This window comes from Ictidomys tridecemlineatus, chromosome 1 (genome assembly GCF_052094955.1).
Source record: "Ictidomys tridecemlineatus isolate mIctTri1 chromosome 1, mIctTri1.hap1, whole genome shotgun sequence".
In the NCBI taxonomy this organism is placed as follows: Eukaryota; Metazoa; Chordata; class Mammalia; order Rodentia; family Sciuridae; genus Ictidomys; species Ictidomys tridecemlineatus.
The window spans coordinates 50518303-50539535 of NC_135477.1; the positions used below are offsets into that span (position 1 = coordinate 50518303).

A 21233-nucleotide genomic window follows, 5' to 3' on the forward strand; every position below is an offset into this window, starting at 1 on the left:
AACCCCGGCTCTGCCCTGTACCCGCTGGGCAGAGGTGAGTGGTTCATTGACGTCTGTCTTGGCCTCCGTCCCTTCATCTGTCACCTGAGACAATAATAACACCATTATCTCCAGAGTCCACAGGACACGAATGACGTTTGGAATCAGGCAACACAACACTGGCCACGGGAGGCCCCTTCCCCGCCCCCGACTCCTAGAAGCAACTGCACAAATGACAGAGACGCCAGTGGCCAGACCTTTGGGGGGTCCACTGGGAAGCGGAGAAGCCAGACTGAGGCCGAGGGAGACACACGGTTCATTCATTAGCGGGCTCCCCCGGGACACGGATGGGCTGTGGAAATTACCTAGATAACACTCGTTTTTAAGGAAATATGAAGAGCCACTTGGCAGAGGCGAAGCTATTATGGGCTGCATTGTCCCCAGCATCAATGATACGAGAGAAAAATCCTTCATATTAATGTGTTTTCCTGCATCTTGACTTTTCATTGGTGGAGGGGGGGGCTGGTGACATTCCGCTAGCTAACAAAAATGCAAATGGGGTGACAGCCCCTCCCCGCGGTGTCGCCCGTCAGGCCCCTGACGGATCGCGTCCCGGGCTCTCTGCTGTGTTTATTACTACTAATGACTTTCTCGTTAGGATTTGGCTCTGAAACATAACCGATGGTTCTGGAAGAATCCCATTATTTCCCCACATTATTCAATTAGAGAACCAAGCTGCTCTTCTGCTTGGTGAGTAGGGGCTGCGGCCCCGAGGGGTGGCCATGTGTCTCTCGCTCCCACCCCAGGTCCCCCAGCCACGGCCCCAGGGGAAGCTGGGAAGATGGGAGTGGAGGGTGGGCAGTGGCCTGGTGGTGCTGCCCAGTGCAGGGTGGCAACATAGAGCCACCAACAGGCACTCAGAAAGTCCTGACCCTGGTCGCAGCTCCACAGGCCAGACTGTCCCTGAGGATGCCAGGCCAACGGAGGCCTCCCGTGGCCTCATTTTGTGTTCAGTGGCCCTCCTGCTCCACGCCCGGTCACCCCTCCTCTGGTGGGTCCTTCCACCCCCTGCACACCACAGGCTCCCGGCCCCTGGCGTCACGGGACACTCTCTCCTCCAGGCCTCCCCCAACCCTTCCACATCTCGTGTCCACCTGCCCCACTGACCCTTGGGATGTGACCTGGGAAGAGGGCCACAGATTATCGATTGCAGATTCCCATGACCCACTGTCCTCAACTCTGCCCTGACCCAGAGTGAGTCTCCAGCTTCAGCCCAGCCCCAAGCTGCGGTCCGAATCCCTGCAGCCCTGCCCACTGGCTTCCTGTTGTGATAGCCATTCCTCCCGCCCACTCTTACTGGTCATGCCATCCCTCTAAGACCTTTAGTGGCTCACTATTTCCATTGCACTGAAAGCAAACCCTCTGCCTGCCTTCCGAAGCCTGTCACAGTCTGTTCCTTTCCATTGTTTCTGCCTCCCACCCCCATGCCACACAGGCCTGATTCTCACGGGCCCCAACCTTACCCGCCTTGTGCTCCCTTGGCTCCTCTCCTGACTCCCAGCGTGTGCCCCCTCCCTTGAATTGGCACCTGTCCAGATCTCACCCATGTTTAAAGGTGCCTCCAGCCTCCACTCCTGGAGGCCTCTCTCCCCACTCTGCCTCCCCACCCTGCACCTCCCTGTCCCCGTGAGTCCTGCTGACCTATGTGTCAGGTAGGAGGGTGCCACGCAGAGGTGAGGGACTGACTGTCCCTTCAGCACGCGGAGACCCAAGGCCTCAGCTGAGAGTGCCTGTCCTTCCCTTGAAGGTGTCCCGGACTGTCTGGGGCTGATGGCAGCGGCTCCAGTCACAGGCACTTAACACGGTGTCCCAACTCCGTGCCGGCATGCAGAGAGCTGCCTGCTCAGCACATCTGGGCGAATGCCACAGCCTGGCATAAACCATCACGCCGCCAGGCACACCAGAGGGGGTGGCCAACCTGCAGCAGAGGCCACTGGGCCTGGGGAACCTCAGAACCCTGCTCCCAGCCAGAGCCCAGGCCAGGTCCCGTCCCCAGATCTCCGCTGAGTGACAGCCCATCATCATGGTGTCTGTCCATCAGCAAAGCTTTCTTCCTGCTTCTTTGGTATCCCTTTTGGGGTCATGGGGATTCACCCAGGGACCCTCTACCACTGAGGTACATCCCCAGCCCTTTTTATTCGGAGACAAGTTCTTGCTAAATGGCTGAGGCTGGCCTCAAACTTGCAATCCTCCTGCCTCAGCCTCCCCAGGCTCTGGGAGTACAGGCATGTGCCCTGAGCCTGCCTCTCCCTGCTTCTTCAATAGCAGGCAGCAGACGGCCCCTCCCTCGCCCGCGAGAGTCAGCTCCTGGAACTGTGGCCATGAAGACTTCTTGTCCCCTGGAGCAAACCCCCGGAAGGCAGGAGGGCTGTGTCCTGTGCAAGTGGCTCAGAGCTCCCTGCTCCCTGCTGAAAACGGCTATCTATCTGATCAAGAATGCAGAGTGGGCACCAGGGGAGACACGGGCCATAACTTGTGCAATGTCTTTGGGCCTAAGCGGAGGTGAGAAGCGCCATCTGCCCCGCCCCCTCCGGCCTGCCCTTCCTTAGCTCCGCGGCTGTCTTTCTCCTGCTCCATAAACCTCCAGCTCGAGCCATAAAAGTGCAATGAGCAGTCTGCCCAGGAGAGACTGGCACGGAGCAGGCATCAGCCACGCTTCCCTGGAGAGCTGCCGAGGACACAGGCCAGCTGCAGAGGGAGCCCGGCCCCGAGGCCCCTCTCCTGGCCAGCTGCATGGGGGAACATGAGGGCTCTTCAGGCCTCAGGCCTGGAGCTAGTGGCTCCATTGATGGAAGAATCTCTTTCCTCTCTCTGTCCAAGCTGGGTGGGCCTCCGGGACCCTGGTGTTACAGCAAGACAAGTCCCCGAGAAGCCTATGCCTGGCTCATGCATCCGTCCTAAGCCATCCACTGGGGCTGGGCTGTGTCCATGCCTGCCTGACCCTCAGCGTCCAGCCCAAGTTGACTGTCCCCCTCAGAGCAGAACCACGGATGTCAAAAGTCAGGGCAGCAGAGCGAGCCCTCCGACGTCACGGGCTCTAAGGTTTCTGGTGAGCTGCTCTGGCCCCTTAGGACTGTAAGTGGAGAGGAGCGCGTTTCATTAAACTAGCAGATTCTTCTGAACCCGGGGATAAAAGGTGATTCAAGGAAGTATCAGCATCAGAGGGTTTAAGGAAAATCATGTCCTTTCTGTATCAGCAACAAGAGACCAGATGGAGTCCGGGCAGCAGCAGAGGGTGGCGGGGGGTGGCAGACAGAGGGTGCTGCAGGGCCACTAGGCCCCTGGTCCTCCCAGGCCAAGGCGGTGGGGAACCTGGGGAAATCAGGATGGATCTGGGGCCTGCTCTGTGGGCCAGCGTAGGAGCCAGCGTGACCCAGATTCAGCCTGAGATGACGGACACTCACCCCCCAATTTTATGGATCTGGGGTGGATTGGAAATGTGCTGGCCACTTGGAAGGAACCAGTGGGAGGTGGGGACGTCACACATCTGGGGCAGGGATGAGATGGGGCCTCTCAGAGTGGAGGGACGGACGCAGCAGCGCCTCGAGGGACAGCCTGACACACTTAGGAGAGGTGTTGGAAAACACCGGGCTGTTTATCATAAAATCGGTAAAGAAAATAGAAAATAGAATGGTTAAAATTCAGACCCTGGCTGGGAACGGGGAGGGGACGGGGAGCCTCAAAGGAGATGCTTTCTGAAACCTCAGGAAAAAGGAACACAGGAAGCAGGAAGTGGGACACGGTGGCTTTTCTAAAACGGGAAGCTGTTAATTTTAAAAAGGGGAAAGAAAGGGCTAGGGGCTGACAGAATTCACATTACACCCCTTGAGCATGAAGGATGGGTCCCAAGACCCCCAGTGGATGCCGGAAGCCACCATTACTACTGAATCATACATATGTTATGGTATTTTTTCCTATACACACATACCTATCATAACGTTTAATTCATAAATTAGGCACAGTAAGACATTAATTGTCATTATAATGACGATTATATAACCAGTTATAATAGGTAATAATAATAAAGTAATTATAAACTAGAACAAATACTGTATTAGGTAGAATAAGGGGTATTTGATATCAACTCTGATACCAGGACAATTGATCTGATCACTGAGATGGCCACTAAGTGACTAACAGGTGGGTAACATATACAGCATGGATACACCAGCAAAGGGATGATGCATTTCCTAGGCCACAAGGAGCAAGACAGCTTGAGATTTTATCACACTGCTCAGAATAGGGCTCTAACTTAGGCATTATTTTATTCTAGAACTTTCCACTTAATATTTTCAGACTAGTCGGCTGCACGTAACTGAAATTGTGGAAAGCAAAACCATGGGGCTGAGACTCCTGGGTGTGTAGCGCTCACTCTGCTGTCCCATATATCGTCTCTTCCAGAAGAGACCCTTTCTGAAGCTCAGCTAGGAATGCACCCTCCCCAGCCCCCCAAGCCCCCACCTCTCCGTTGCCTAAGAGGAGAAAGTGCAAACCCCCGACCTGGGTGTGCGGGGCCCTTGACAGCATGGCTCCAACCAACCTCCCAGAGAAGTGCTGTGGGCCTCTGCAGGCCCCGCCAGAGCTGTGTGCGTCAGGCCCAGTGGCCGCGGTTCAGAGTGGCAAGGATTTCTACCTGTCTCCCTCATTAGACTAGAGGCTCCAGGAGGGCAGGCCGTGTTTCATTAGGGTGTCTTCCATATCCCAGGGACCAGGAAGTGTTTGTTGAATTTATCACCCATAAACGCCAAGGCTAACTGCAGCCTGGCAGGTTGTGACCTCAGGAGCAGAGACTCACGAGTTCGCTCCTTGTGCAGAGGTGATGCTGAAGTCTAAATGGTAAAGAGACCCTCGGTGTCACCTGACTGGTGGCAGAGACCAGACCAGAGTGAGAAGGTAAGGTGGCTCTGGATTCGTGTTGCCCAGAGCACATGTGTGTGCCACTGAGTCAGACGGTACCTGCGAGATGCAGAGCCCACTTAGGAGACCCCAGAGCGTCGAGTGGCGCTCTTCACAATGCCAATAGCTGGGTGCACACAGACAATTAAAAATGCCCGCTGGCCTTCTGAGGTCATCCTTCCAGTCTTTGAGAGCACTCGTCCTGGGTTAGAAATGCTCAGGTTGGGGAATCAAAGGCCAGATTTTCTGAGTCTCCCTCCAGCAGGGAGCACCAGGCCTCTGGCTGGGGTGTACCTGGCCGTGGCCCCAGCCTCTGGATCTGGGAGTCCAAGGGTTAACCTACCTCCTCAGGTCTCCTCTGGGCCTCCCTGCCACCCTGTCCTGACTCTCTGCTCTCCTAAGGAAGGGCCTGCCATCACCCTGATTGGACTCTCCAAGATAATCGCAGGCCTCAGATCCAGCTGCTCTTGCGGCGCGGCCTCCCCGAAGACGCAGCCGGGGGCTGGCAGGAGAGCAGGCTGGGAGAGGCAGATGGGGCTGTAATGAACTGAAGACGTGTGACAGTTACAGAGGAACAAGTTCATCAATTAGAGTCTTCTTGCCTGAGGGCTTCTGGGGAAGGCTGTTGCAGGAGATGCAGGGGCTGCCTGGCTTTCCTCCAAAGCCCTGCGCCTCAAGTGGACTCAGTTCCCCAGGCTGCGGGGCCCTGGAGGGACCTCAGCCCCCTCTTGTGTCTCCCAAGCAGTTTCTTCTGCCTTTTGCTGTTGCTATCAGGGGTCTCTCAGAGCGATGCCCCCTCTCTGGGAGGGGCTGGCATGTAGTTTCCCTTCAAGAATCTTCTGTACAATGGTGAGAAACATTCAGTCCACCCCAAGCCGCTCAACTTCTTAGAAAATCAAATTTATGAACAGAATGGGAAGATTGACACTGCTGTCCCTCCCCCTTGTCTCTGAACCCTATACTCAGATCCTCGGGGGGTGGGAGAAATCTTGTTCTAAATGAGTGGGCCTTGGGATACTATGCTGATACCCAAGCAGGCCAAGTATAGGAATTAAACATGTCGGCACTTCCTGCCTGCACAGGAAATGCCAGTGTGAGTGTTGCCTATGGCTGGGAGAATCTGGGCAATGGTGGTCAACGGAGCTCCCTCATTCTCAGCTCCCCATGTCACCACCTTTGCCCCTAAAGCTGGGAGGGATGATCCATGCCCACTTTCTCCAGGGAACAAGAACACAGAGCAGTCCCCTCGGTGGCTGAGTGTGGTCACTATTTGTGCAGGCAGAAACGGGGTCCAACTCAGGCAAATCCCAGTTTCATATATTTTTAAACAAGGAGAAAATGGGCATCTAGAATTGAGGAGATAGAGTGATTTTGAAATTTGTTGGTGCCAATAGAGTTTGGGAGCCCCCAATAAAGGGGGTTCAGAATCTTGACAGGAGTCACTGGAATTATGACCTCAAAGGAAAAGACAGACTGATGGTTTGCCCTGGCAAAAAGCTTGAGCTTTAGCCCAGGGCTCCGTACAGCTGGTCGAGTCCTGGAGAAGAAAGGGTTCCCCTGAGGCCCCTTGCTCTTTAGAAACCCTGTGAGTCAGTCATGAGCAGGTGGAAAGTTCCCATGCTGCTCCAGTGGACCCAAGGTGGGCTGCAGTGCCAGAGGACTATCAGACATCTCTGCAAAATTAGAAAAAGACATTGGTTTCAGAGTGGTCCACTCTGTCCTGTGAGTACATGGCTTGGTGAGCTAATGGTCCCTCTGTGCCTCTAGTGGCTGCTAATAGAAGAACCCAATTGAGACCAATTGGGAGCCAGTGGCAGAGGGACATATTCCATCATGACAGAAGAATTTTCTTTTTTCTTTTCTTTTCTTTTTTTTTTTTTTGAGACAAAAAGGTCTTGTTATGTTGCCCAGGTTGGTCTCAAATTTGCAATCCTCCTGCCTCAGCCTCCTGAGTAACTGGGATTACAGGTGTGCATCACCACACCTGACTAAGAAATTTTTTCTTAATGCAGAGATGCCTGAATTTGTCTTGGATGGTCCCCAGGGTCAAAAGTGCTATGTGATGAAACAGAGGCACTGCCTTGTCATGCATCTAGGAGGGAACACTACCTATCTGTGTGACCCTGGGAAGTCATTTACTGACACGATGGGAAGGGTGGGTCCTTTCTTCAAGGTGGTCAAAGATTGAAGGGATGTCTAGAAAGCCCTGTGCACACTTCCAGGCCCAGGGGACAGGTCCCATAAGCACCTGTGCATCTTACTAGGTTGGTTGGTGGGAGATCCTCCCTCTTCTGGTGGCCGTGGATGGCAGGGAAGCCAGCCCTGGACAGGGCATGTAGGAACACGAGGGGCTTGAGGAAGATGGGTAGGAGGTGAGGCCAACCTGCAGTTTCTCCAGGGACCCAGCCTCGCACACCTGCCCGCTGACGACACATCAGTCACTTAGCAGTGTGACATGGGGGGAAGGAGGCTTTCCGGCAAGGGAGGCTGGGATGAGGCTCAGCAGCTTGCAGAGCCCGACCACCTGCCCCGGGACCCCGGCCCTGGCTGCTGCGCAGATCCGCCAGCCTGTGGGCACCAGCGGTGACAAGGACTCCGCAGGGAGCCGCCACCGGGCAGGGCCTGGCACGCGGGCCCAGGGGCCCCCGGGGCTGGGTGTGTGCCAGAGGAGTCCTGAGCAAGGAAAGCCTGGCCGGCGGAGATAAGCAGCGGCGCCCAGCACAGGCCCGGCTCCTGGAGCTGCTTGAGCACATATTAATGGGACCCATTCAGTTCAGCCCGCGTGGCAATTAATAACCGGCCAGGCGGAGACTGCGAGTGCGCCTGCGCAGGAGCGTGTGTGCGCGCACGCGCTGGGCCAGTGGGGTAGCTGGGGCGGGGCACAGTGTCTTCCTCAAGGACGTTCCCCGCCCCAGCAGAAGGCCAGGTACCCCCGCCCAGGGTGGGGGAGAGGGGCCTCTGGCCTGATCTCCAGGTGGACTCTGTGGGCCAGGCAGGGAAGGGCCTCTTCCTCCAGCTTCTGACTCAGGTGGAGCCGGGGTGGCTAAATGGGGACCTGGTGATGTGACGCATGAGCGTCATACACCCTAGTCTCCCTTCTCCGTGGATTTCCCTATTCTGCTGGAAGATGTGAGCCTGGGCAGGGCGATGGAGGGAGGAGTCGGGTATGTAGATGCATGCCTAGATTGACAGCTTAAGTTTGGGGGTGAGGACTGTCAGGCATCCCTGCAAGATTAGATAAAGATCCTGGCTTCAGAGTGGTCCACCCTATCCTGTGAACCCACGGCTTAGTGAGCTAATGGTCCCTCTGTGCCAAGAAAATGTAGTTCTTTCTCTGGGCCGTGCCACCCAGCTCCAGGGTGCACAGCCTCATGAGCAGAGCTGGGGCTACATTTACAGTCCTTCTTGCTCAGTGTACTACCTACACCATCAGGCTGGCTCAGAAACTGGCTGTTGTCACCCTGGGTGGCTCCCTCACAGCTATGGCCCTAGGCAGAGCATCTGGCTCGTTCCTGCCTGCCCATGACACAGACGACTTCCTAGAGCCTTAGTTCTCCAAGTGAGGTGAGAAGGCCAGCAGCGTTGGCCCCTCCTGGGAGCTCCGTAAAGACAGGCTCCCGTCCCATCCTGGACCTGAAGGCCCAAGATCTGCATTTTCACCAGATGCTCAGGTGATCCAGATGTTGTATGTACATGAAGACAAACACTGGGGTCGTCCAAACACTGCAGAGGTGGGTAGGGCACAGGGTGGGGGGACTTAGCACAGAAAGAGACCCTGCTATCACGCAGGAGCAAGGGATGTGTCCTGTCAGAAGATGAGGGGATGGGGACAGGCCAGAATCTCTCTGCTGGTTTCAGTCAGGCCCAGACCCCTCCCCCAAGACCTATCCCTGGAGACCCTCCCCTATCCCAGCAGGCGGGGCGGGGCCTTGGCTATCAGCTCCCGGTGGGCGGAGGCTGGCTGGGCACCTGAGTCCCAGGGGAGCATGGGGTGGGGCAGACCTGAGGTCCAGGGGTTCTGGGGACCTGGCTCTGCCCCTGCCGATGGACCCCCATCTGTCCCCAGAACTTCCATCAGGATTCCCAGGCTGCCGCGAGGCCCGGGCACCTCAATTACTGCTCCCGTGTGGGTCGCAGGAAGAGAATAGCTTTCAGCTCAATTACCCTTCACATTCCAATATCATAACGCTCCAATGAGGCTTTTTAACCAAAAACAAAAAAGCCGTGTCTGCCGCAGGCCGGCTGCAAGGCCAGCCGTGCAGAAGGGACGGGCCTGCCCGGCTGACAGCCCCCACCAGGCCCTCCAGGTGACGCTGCGAAGAGACACCTGTCCTGAGCCACCAGCCAGGCTAAGCGGACACTGAAGTCCAGGCCTCGCACACCAACACCTGCCTTCCTCCACCCAGCAGCTGTTGGCCATGACTGACCCCTGCCTCAGCTGGGCAGGAACGTCAGGCCCAGCTCCCGAGAGGCCCCGTGGAGGGGCAGCCCAGGACTCTCCTCCTCGATAGAGCGCTGGCCCTGCTTCTCCTGGGGCAGGAACACCACCCAGACTTCTGTCAGTACCAGAGCATCACGGCCTCGCGGAGCAGGCCAGGCCAGGGGAGCCAGACAGCGAGGTCCCAGGCAGGACGCGCCATGTCCCTCTCAACTTAAGGAGCACCTATTACGTGCCGGTTTCTAAGCACATCGTGTCCAGGAGCCTCCTAAAGTGGGTTTGGGGATTGTTCCCGTTTTACAGAGAAGAAAACTGAGGCCCAGTGGAGCTAATCACTAGCCCAGGGGGAGGGTCTGGCCAGAATTCACATCTGTCCAGCACCTGGAGCCCTGGTCCTGCTTCTCTGCTCCCCTCAAGACAGAACATCTGCAAACCACACAGGAGGGGGAGAGACTGCTCCTGCGTGAACAGAGGCCGAGCCAATGTCCAGGCCACGGACCGTGCCCGCTGGGTAAATTCTCGGGGAGCACGCAGGGCGCACAAGTATCTCGTTCCACGTCGTGGCCGGCAGGGCTACAAACAGTGCCCTGAAGAGGGGGCCCGGCCATTCTGTCCCAATCAGCCGTCTCCATCTGCCTGGCCAGCTCAGTGCTAATGGCCTTGATGGCGGTGTCCCCTCCCCATGTCCTCCTGGCCTCCTGCTGGCTGTGGCCGATTTGCTCATGATTTAGCACTCCGAGGCGCTGACCCGTGAGGGAGACGCCCGGGACAGAAGGAGGCAGGGCGCTGTGGCCGCCGAGGTGTGTGCACACGAGCGGGCCCTGGTGGGGGCAGCCGTCTCTCCAGGAACCAGCTGCCAGCCTGGCTCCCGAGGACTCGGAAGGGTCTGGCTCCCCACCCCTCCCCAGGGCCCTGTGCTGGAGACAAGCGCACAGGGGAGGCTGCAAGGGGGCTATGAGGGGCCCTGGGCCACAAGCCCTGCCCTGGGAGCCCTGCGCCCCTGCTGTTTTAAAGACAGGGATGGTACCAGTCCCTCATGCTACAGCCCAGAGGCCGAGTGTCCCCCAACGGCCCACGTGTCAATGGCTTGGTGCCCAGGGTGGTGCTATTGTGGGATGGAAGCTTTAAGAGGTGGGACCTCGTGACAGTCCTTAGGTCATTGGGGGGAGCGTGGGTCCTGTCCCTCTGCCCCTGGTTCAGGGTGTGATTACTTGCTGAACACAGTGGCGCATGCCTGTAACCCCTACAGCTCGGGAGGCCAAGGCAGGAGGATCGAGAGTTCAAAGCAGCCTCAGGAGCGACTCAGTGAGATGCGTGTGCCACTACGCCCCGCTTCCTCCTTCCTTTTTAAGCCCCTGATCCCTCTTGGAGGGCCTTATCCTGGGGTCTCTATCAATCTCAGAAATAAAGAAGCCTGGGCTGAGGTTGTGGCTCAGCAGTAGAGCGCTCGTCTCGCACACGTGGGACCCTGGTTCAATCCTCAGCACCACGTAAAAATAAATGAGTGAAATAAAGTATTGTGTCCAACTGTAAAATAAATATTTTTTTAAAAAAAGAGAAAAAAAGAAGCCGTTGGGGAGCCCAGAGGTAGGGGAGGCCCTGCCTGCCTCAGGCCCAGGTCGGCCCCAGCTCTCTCCCTCTGGGCACAGCAGGTGAACCCTGCCGGCTGTCAAGTGAGCTGCCAGGGTGGCACGGGGCAGGGAGCGCCAATTCACCCAGGTCTGCAGCCTGGAGGAAGATGAGCTTGGCCCTGCCACACACTGGGGACGGCGAGGGTCCTGGGTGAGGACAGGCTGGCATGGGGGGCCGGACTCCAAAGCTGGGGGGACGGCTGAGTCACCCTGCTCTAGCCCTCAGCAACCCAGAGAGCCAAGCTCTAGGTGGTGGCCACCTGGTCCCCAAGTACCAGGTCTCAGTGCTGTTTTATAGAGTCACTGTGGGTGTTCAGGGGCCCAGCCAGGGTCTCATTCCCCTGTGTCCCCAGCACCCAGCAGGCACCCCAGCCAGGCTTGGCGAGCAGGTGAATGGGTGAATGAGTGGGCCAGGATGCGGGGCCCACCCTCCTGCACCCGCTGCCGCTGCTGCCAGCCAAGCGAGGACCCTCCCCGACTCTGCTTTCTGGATGGCTGCCAGGAGCCAGGCTTCCAAGGAGGGCCACGGGCACTCAAGCCCTGCAGGGTCCTCCTTCCTGGGTCCCAGCAGTGTGGTGGCCATCTGCTGGACAGAGCCCCTGCCCACTCTGCCCGCCGGCCAGCCTCCAGCCTGCCACACCAGGGCATGGGGGCCGCCTAAATGGCGGCTCTAGACCCGCAGGCTCCCCACCCCACCCTCCCAGCCCCTCAGGGCCCTCCCCAGCCCTGGACATCCTGCCTATGGCTAGTGCTTGGGGACCATTCCCAACAGCCTCCACGTCTGGACCACCCACCTTGGTGTCTCCCATCCTCCTGCCCAAAGGGCCCCAGAGAAGCAAGGGAGCAGAGTGTCGGGGCGCTAGAGGGACTTCAGAATGCACCCCCCCCCACTCTGCCTCCCAACACCTCGGCCGCAGCTTCCTCTGACTGCTCTCACAGACTGTCACGCGCTTAGTGGCTTAAAACAGCCCAGACTTGTCACCTTACAGTTCTGGAGGTCAGAAATCCAAAATGGATGGGAGACCACCCTCGTCTCCCCAGGCTTTTCCAGAAGCCACCTGCCGCCTTGGCTGCTGCCCTCTCCTGACTTTAAAGCCAGCTCACCTCTGCTTCCAGGGCCACGTGTCCTCTCTGTCCTCCCCTCACTGCCTCTTGGCAAGGACCTAAACCCCTAAACTAGGACCATGTCCCATCTCAGAATCCCCGATCCAACCAGCAAAGCCCCTTCTGCCACGCAGGGTCCCACAGCGTGCAGGAACAGGACATGGACACCTGGGGTGGGGACGTTATTCTGCCTACTGTACCCAGCCCATCAGATGACGCCCCATCTTCCAATGGCTCCAAGGAAGACATCCTCACTGCCCCGTCCCTGTCCCTGGCTGCCTTTGAACTCTGGTGAGACCAGGCAGGAACTCAGATGCCACTCAGCTGCCTTCCATGTTGGGCTTTGGCAACAGACCATGAAGGACGGGCACGTGGGACCTGGCGCAGATGGGCTGCAGGGTGGGGGCTCCCCCAGAGCAGGCCTGCCACGTGCACCAAGTCACTACTGAGCCCTCACGGGGCCCAGGCCGGGGGCCGCCAGTAGTGGAAGATGATCGCAGGGAGGTGCCCCTGCTGTCACAGACATAGGCAAGAAATGACAGTGACCAGAGGTGCTGTGTAGAGGTGCATGATTCCACCCCACGATCCCAGCTGGTCTCCGAAGGCCGGAACGCGTGATCTGCATTTGGAAGGAAAAGATCAAACCCAACTGGAAGATCCCTGGGGCAGGTGGCAGTCACGGAAAAGGGGTCGCAAGGGAGCAGAGCATTCCAGAGAAATGGAAAGATAGGGTAAAGATCTGAGGCCTGGGGTCCTCGGTCCTGGGGTCCCAGAAAGAAGGTGGAGGGGGAGGAAGATAGAAGAGGGACAGGAAGAAGTTTCTCACAGCACTGAGGCGTGGCTGGATCAGATCCGCCACACCAAAAAGGTGTCTGCCATGTCCCTGGCGCGTCACACACTTGCAGGGCTAGAGAAGGAAGGAAAGAGTCCGGCCACCGTCCTCCTGCCCACACCAGTGGCCTGCCACCTCCCCCCTCTGCACAGCACAGTCCCCGGATCATACACACTTATTTATTTATTTCCCGTGGCTGCCGGCGCGGGCCGTGCCGCCGAGCGGCTCCGTGGGAACGTGCGTAATGGCGAGCGCACTTTAGGCATTACTTCCACACCATTTAGGGCCTTCCGCCCCAGTAGCTGCTGCAGGCTCCTCCAGCTCCAGCTTTCCGTCTGCACGAGGTGGAATCCTTTTTTAAGGTTTGGTAGGCCCTGAGTCGGAGGAGCTGAGTCTGGGGGAGGTGAGAGAAAGACGATGCTTTGCAAGAACTTATTATTCTTCTCCCATTGCCCTGGCCCTGCCCTGGCGCTGACCAGAAGAAAGAGAGAGGTGGAGGGGAAAAAAGAGAAAAGCCTGTTCCCGTTGCTAAGAAGCCTTTAAAGATTTCTGTGTTTTCTCACGCAGGACTGAGATTGGGTTGCTGATATAAACGGCAGCTTCAGCTTCGTGGGAGGCTGAAGGTGCCGGAACACAGTGAAGGTCACTTAGGAAGAATCGCTCCCCTGACTAAGCCGCCCACCCCCCTTCTACCTTCTGCGGGCTCAAGGCCAGCTCCTCCGGAGGCAGCAGCCTTACAGTGAACCCCAGACCCGGAGTGGACACTCTGGGCAGCAAATGCACGCAGACTTGCTTTGCGGGCAGCACAAATGAGATCTGAAGCCAGCTGTGTGACCTTGGACAAGTCACTTAATCTCTCTGGGCCCTTTTTCCCAGCTTTTTCCCAGGTGGGGATAAGCCCACCTCTCTTACCAACATGCAGGACTACTCTGAGGATCAAAGGAGACAGCAGGCATGAAGGAGACCCCGCTCCTTTCCCCTCTCTCCTTCCTCTTGGTCCAAGTCCCCTCCACTCCTTTTAGCTCCCTGCACTTCCCTTCCCCCCACCCAGCCTCCTACCCCAGCACAGGGTCCTCCTGCAGAGATGACCCTTGACCAGGGAGACGGTGTCTAGAGGGGATGGCCACAGGCATGCCGTGTGGGGGCTCTGGTCCCACGTCACCTGCTCCGTGGCAGCCCTGCTCACGTGAGCAGCATGCACACTGGATCAGAGGCAGTCCTCTCCCTGTGACCCGCGGCTGCTGTGCAGTGAGCCAGGACTCAGACTCGGGTCCCTGGAGCTCTGGACACAGTGCTAACCACTGTGGGGAGTGGCCTCCAAGAGGAAGCCAGCTGCCTGTTCCCAGGAGCTGAGATGACAATCAGGACCTAACGGGCGCGTCTGTAGTACATGATGATGGGCAAGGGCACCCCGTGGGGCTAGACGCCAGGATCGGGGTTACCTTGGGGGAGGGGCTGCAAGGTGCCGCTAGGTCTGTGTCTTGCTCTGGACGTGGGCACACAGATGTGTCACTCATGAACTCGGCTGAGCACAGGGCTGTGCGCTGCTCCGTGTGCATCTTTAACAGGCCCCTCAGAAAACACAGCCATCAAGGGAAGAAAAAGGAAGACCAAACTCCCAGAAGCCTGTGAGGGGCTCCTGGAGAAAACACCCCGTGGTGAACCCATGCCACGGGCATAAGCCTTTAAAACACTCAAGGCTACTGTGTCCTTCCTGACCTCAATCCCCACTGTAGTAGTCTGTTTTTGTCACTATAACAAAATACCTGAGACTGGATAGGTTATAAGGAAAAAGGTTTATTTTGACTCATGATTCTGGTTCAAGGTCAAGGGCCCACACTGGGTGATGGCCTTGTTGAAGGGTGAGAAGCTGGGTTGGGGAGGGTGTGAGGAGGACCACCACCTGGCCTCTCCCACTGGGTCATTCAGAGAGAAGAAGAGTCATACTTGGCTAACATGGTGGAAGGACAGGGGTACGGCTGGCCTGGATGATGACCTCTCAGGGGAGGACACAGCATGAGCAAAGGCTGGGCAGCAGGGGGGTGGCCAGGGCAGGAAGGGCAGGCACACTGGAGCTCAAAGCCCTGTGCAGATGGATGGATTTTTGAAATGGAGGTTTTGAGAAGGGAAGGGGGTGTGGCTGGCTCCGACTGGGAGTTACAGAGCGGGACAGGGCTTGGGGGAAGGGGCCTCTGTGCCACTTCCCTCTCTCAGGGACTTGAGGGGAAGAGGGGACCAGCCTGAGCCTGTGCCCTCCTGGACAAGGACGTGACCGGGCATTCGGCTCTCGGTAGCTGCAGCCCCACGCCTAGGAGGTGGGCCGGCCGACTAAGAGGGAGACAGTGGCGGGGACGATTAACGGTACCCAGTGATTACACCCCGGGCGAGATCTCGTGCTGGCATTATCTCATCTAGAGAGAGGAGCGGGCTTTTTAATAGACGGACAGGCGGCTTCCACTTAAGGTTATTATGAAGCGGCGGCCCGCCCCTCGCGGCTGCTAGCCAGCTCCACAAAGTCGCGAAGTAATTAAAGGCTGCTAAGGAGTCACAGAAATTATAATCATTCCACCCACCCAAAGCGCTCTCCCGTCCCCCTCCTGCTAGGAAACAGGGTGGCCAGGGGCACACAAACACATCAAAACAGCCCATTGTGTGGGGTCCCCGAGTCACAGACCTGCCAGGCCTGTCCTCAAGCTGCTCTGACAACATCGGAACAGTTAGGGGGAGGGGAGGGGCTGAGGCAAAGTCCCAGAGCCACCGACACAGGAGGAACGGGCATGGGGGGCCAGCCCCTCGGGGCAGCCCGGGCCCCTGGTCCTGCAGCATGTGAACTGGGGGCGCGAGGAGCAGCACCCCTCTCCGCCTGCTCCGGGCACCCAGGCTGCCCTGGGAGATCATGTGCGCCTCTGGTCCAGGGGCGGGCTCCCCCTCGCAGGTCCTGGAAACTGATTCCCTGAGTCTTCCCTGGCTACAGCTGGTCCACTGACCGCCGGTCCCCTGACCGCTGGGTGACCGTGGGCCAATCTTTCACCCTCTCTGGATGTGCCGACCACCCGCAGGACGTGTGTCCCGCGGTGCTGGTTTCCAGGAGCCTGTGGGGAACACTCGGCCTTTGCTAGGTGTTTCTCTGTGGCTCTGTGTCATTTTCCCTTATCATCTTCATTTCACAGTTCCCACACGTCTCCCTTCTCTGCTGGACCGTCAGCCTCCCCAGCGTGGACACCCTGATCAACCAATCAGTCCTTAGCAGTGGAGCCCGCCCGTCCAGCTCCCTGGATTTCCCATCAACCCTCCTGAGGTCCTTGGAGAACATCCACAAGGAGTGGGACAGTCACCACTTCCCAAGTGCTACCTTTGTGCCAGGGGCTTTGTATATGTGTCCCTGGGAATTTTTACAAAAAAAAAAAAAAATCCCCATAAATTCCTAGTTGACAGATGAAGACACTGAGGCTCAAAAAACAAAGAGCCAAGAGGCAGAAAGGACCCTCTGGGGGGCAGGACGCTGGTTAAGGAGGGTGTTCTGACTCTGGGGTTGGGGAGAAGTCAGCGTGCTTGCCTGGCCTCAGTTTCTCTCATGTAGAAAATGCAAAGAACAGCCCCCCGCCCCCTGGGCTCACGGAGCTGTCACGAGGATGAAGACAAGAAAACCCTCAGAGGCCCAGAAGATGAGCACCCCCCACACACAGCCCCTTGGCTCCGTGCAAAGCCAAGCAGCCAGCCCCCGTGCCCGTGCATGCTGTCCCGCCATCGCTGCAAGCCCACAGCTCGCTGTCCCAGCTGCCGCCAGCTGTGGCATCCGCCTGCCGTGAGAGAGGAGGGTCCCAGATATCGGTCACGGTGCTGACCGGGTGGAGACCAGGGAAGGCACGATGGCCTCAGGCAGCTCATGCAGGGCATAGAGACATCGGCCAGGGCTGCCGTCTGGCCAGGCAAGCCACGCTGACTCTGGTCAGCAGGAGCCCAGCGCCCGGGGATGATTTATTGGTCTCCCTCTCCCAGATCAATAGGCCGGTGGTTAGAGATGCAGAGGGGGCCGCGGGCACTGTGGCCCCGAGGTATAAATTAATACGGCCTGTCAAGGGGCTGCCTCTCCTGGAGTGGGGGGGATGACACTCTCAAGAGTGGAACTGACACCTTGGGGGGAACAGCTGGGTGCAAGTCCAGGGAGCCCCTCCCCCACCTCTTGCGGCAACCTGAGGCTGCAGTGTATAAATCATTCAGACCTGACAGGCACCCCCTCAGAAGGCCAGCTGGGGGCGCTGCTGCTCGCCCCGCCAGGTGCTAATAAGTCCATTTCCGAGGGTACTGGGCCTCCTCTGGCCACCCCTCAGGGCTCCCCACATGCCACACACACAGGGGATGGTATGGTTGAGCCCCAGGAACTGGTAATACCAGAGGGCACCAGCTCAGAGCAAGGCTGTGCTCAGATGGCCCAGGAAGACGCAAGGGGTGGGGCAGGTGTGCCAACTCTCCCAGCTCGGCGCCAGCCCCGGCTGCTCCTCGCCCCAGCCCCAGCTGAGCAACACCAGGGAACCACTCGCTTCTAGAAGACACTGCCCACCCCCAGCCCTTTGTGTAAGTGCTCTCTGGTCCTCACAGTCATCCAATAAGCAGAGGGGACACAAAGCTGTGTCCCTGAGATTCACTCAAGTGTCACTGAGCACCATGCACTGGCCAGGCCCTGGCTGGCACTGACCCAGAGGACCAAGCCCCGTCCTTGCTCCCTCTGGTTCAGAGAGAAGGACAAGCAACAATAACAAGCGTGACCTTTTTGCTGGGCTCATACCTCCCCAGGCCCTGCGCTAAGCACTTCCCAAGCGTGATCTCATTCACCTGGATCCTGGCAGCATCTGCGGTGGCTACAGTTATTCCCATTTCACAGGTGGAAGAGAAGCTACCTGCCGATAGCCACACAGTCAGGCCGATCTCCTAACCCTGGGCTAACTTAGGGCAAGCATTACCTTCTCTACTTGTGGTTGACACCTGTGGAGCAGAATGGGGGTGTGGAGAGGCCAGCAGACAGCACACCTGGGCACACAGGGAACTTTCTAACACCACTAACAATCACTTACTAGTCTTATTGTCACAGAAACAAGTTATTGACTGGCGATCTCCAGGAATACCTCTAGCCCACTTTCCTGTCTCTAGTAAGGAGGTCCAGGAAATGAGAAACTTTCATCTGTCCTCATCAAGTGACGTGGAAAGATGGTGTGGCCTTGCAGGACCCAGAACCCTGGGGGCCTAGGTTCAGATCCTGCCCCCAGCCAGCTCTGAGGCTCAGGCAAGGACCCTCCACCTCTCAGGTTCCCGCCATCTCCTTCCCACTCCAGCCCTCCCTTGCAAGCAGCCTGCTCCCTGCTCAACTGGTCACCTGAAGCCACCACTGACAAGGATCTGTGCAGGACCTGAGTGTCACAGAGAGCTGGGCAGAGACCCAGGGGCCCACTTCCAGCCTGTCTTTGTTTCCACGAGGTAACAAGGGAACCACCAGGGATAGACATGCAGCCACGGTCCCTCCTCAGCAGGGTCTGCCTCTTGGGGAAATTCTAGCATGTGAAAAGAAACCCAGGGGTCTCCAAAGGGAATGATCTTCAGAGACGTCATAGCCTCCTCCTCTAACAAACTCCTACTCATTCTGTAAGGACCCACACAAATAACCCCTATAGACAGATCATCTCGGTGTATACACACCAAGTCACCCTGACATTTGATCTATTTAAGGGTAGGCAGACACCCACTTACTGGTTTTTCTCTGTAAAATTACCTTCTCTGAGGACAAAGAGCTCAGCCTTAATCAGCAGCATTTTACTGAATGTATTCTGAGCCACAAACTGGGCCCGGGACTTTTCCTGCCTACATTATTATAGCTCTCACAACAATTCTGCAAGACAGATACTGTCACTCATCATACAGATAAGAAAATTGAGGTCCAAAAAGGGTAAGTCACCTGTCTAAAGTAACACAGCTGGAAACTGTTGAGTCCTTTGCACTATTCTGCAGGTCCTGGTTGGCTTAGAATCATTGGGCCCTGGTTAATAGCTGTTCAGGAAACGTGTCTTGTGTTCATTAAAAAAAAAAAAATACAAAAAAAAAAAAGACTAGGTGAGGTGGTGCAGGTAGATCTGGCCTGGGCTCCCACGGACAGTTAGGCTGGACTTCAGAACAGGTTAGAAAAGCACAGTGTATACAGCGATCCCTCAGGAAACCCAGAGGATGCTTTAGGAAGGTTGGATAAACACCTTCCTGCCCAGCTGAGGAGCCTGGCCCAGTCAGGACTTCAAGGACACCGTGTCCCGGAGCCTCCACTGGGCCCCCTTGATTCCCTGACCCCGAAGCCGCCTGGCACAGTCCACCTTCTGACCTCACCCCTACCCTTCTGTGCCAGGGTCACCTCCCTGGGGCGCAGTGGGGGGCTGAGGGCCAGGCCCCGAGGGAGGGAGGAGGGGCGGGAGGGGCAGCGCTGAAGGTCAGCGAGGCGGGCACGCGCCCCTAACGGAGGTAGCGGAGCAGCACCGCTGGGCACAGACACAGGCAAACACGTTTGAGCAAATTGGCACGCCATAAAAGTCTATTACAGCAAATCAAACAGCAGTCAGCATGACAGCCATTAGCCTGAAATGAATACACGGGGACTTAATGAGGCCTGCGAGGCTGGCTTGGTGAATTAAGTTGCCAATTCTAGCAGGATTTCCCTTTTCTTTACAGACTTGAAAGCATCCACGCTGCCTCGTTAGGGCTTCGACAAGTGAATTGCAGGCCCTTTCACCCTGATAAAATGGATAATTACATGGAGAACAGCTTAGCGAGGGGAGAGGGGTGGGCGGGACAGGAACAGAGAACAAACAAACCCAAACACACACCTGCCCACCTCCCTGCGCGGGGCGGGGCTGGTGGGCGGGGCGGACTCCCGAGGGCGGGGCTGGTGGGCGGGGAGAGCTCCCAGAGGGCGGGGCTGGAGGGCGGGGCAAGGCCTGGCCTTGACCGCCTCCACCCCCACCCCCCCACCCCTGCACTTCCTGGCCTGAGGGGCTGGGGTCCTCCCAGGCCCTGTCTCCAGACAGCTGCGGATGGGCTAAAAGTGCTCCTCTGGGATGCCTGGCCTGCAGGGCCTCTCAGAAACCCACCTGTGGCCATCCTGCAGGGCACCGGTTGTGCTCACTGTCCCCAGAGGAGACCTGCCTGACAGGTACCCTGCAATGTGCTCCCGGGGCCTATTCCTGACTTCCTGACATAGAGACCCAATTACCAGGGCCCAGGCTGCCGTGTGGGGGTCAGGAAGGTAAGGGACAGGGTGCAGTGGCTGAGATGACCCAAGAGGGGCTGCATGGACAGAGGAGGCGCTGCAGCTTCTCCTGCCAGGTTTCTTCCTCAGGCCCCAAGACGTGGGCCCTGCAGGAGGCAGGTTCAGCGCCCTAGGTTGACAGCTGTAGAGACTCCAATAAGCAGAGGGACAGGTTAAAAGTCTGACCCAGCCACTTGTTGGCACACCTGGGACGAGAACCATGTGTTTGGACTCCATCCTCCTCCCTGGTACGACCCAGGAGCAGCTACTGCCACGGCAGCCAGAGTCTGCTGGTGGCCCCCTCCCCCAGGAGCCTGCTGAGGTTTCTCTGTTCACTCCGGCAGCCCCCGGCACTCACACCTAACTCAGACAGGCCCCCTCCCCATTTCTCTGGCCCACAGTCTTACTCTGCTCACATCCAATGGCCTCTGCCACTGAATTCACTGCTCAGGCCCCAGGCCAACAGGCCCTGCTGGTGCCTCAGCTGGGGCCTGAGCCAGACAGCTACATGCCAGCTCAGGTGACCACTCCAGGCCAGAGCTGGGTTGTGCCAAAAACACTGTATCAGAAGTGGCCCGGCCTCCGTCCAGCTGACACCACATCTCCACTGGCCACACTGAGCAGCCCCAAGCAAGGCATTGAGTATCAGGCACTGAAGTGATCTGGGGGTGTTTTCACACAAGCAAGTAAACCATGTGGGCTTCCCGCCAGGGACTGTGTGTCCTTGTCGCCAGCCCTTCCAGTCCACCTTCTCCTCCTCAGATGGGCAGGAGGCAGGCCACCCTATTCCACCTGCCCTTAGATTGATTAGATCAGGAGGACTATGGCCCAGAGAGGTTAAGTGACCTGAGCAAACAGACCAGCAATCTGGGAGCAAGGGGTACCAGACCTGGGTCTCCCGTCTCCAGTCTGGCTTGTCATTCCACATCCCTGCAGCCTCCCGGCCTCTGTGGAATGAGGACAGGCACAGAGCCAAGTCCACAGCAGACACTCAATAAATATTTGTTAAAT

General features: G+C 57.6%; 1 protein-coding gene and 1 long non-coding RNA gene across 7 annotated transcripts in view; one reads left to right on the top strand and one right to left on the bottom strand.

Annotated features, from left to right (window-relative positions):
• Cdh23 (cadherin related 23) overlaps positions 1-21233 on the bottom strand; it is a 377491-nt gene that overhangs the window by 250261 nt on the left and 105997 nt on the right. The gene's annotated exons all lie outside the window — the stretch shown is intronic.
• On the top strand, positions 7689-10887 carry LOC144375502 (uncharacterized). The gene is made up of 2 exons (XR_013435504.1): positions 7689-9884; positions 10623-10887. It is a non-coding gene; the product is annotated as an uncharacterized LOC144375502 (long non-coding RNA).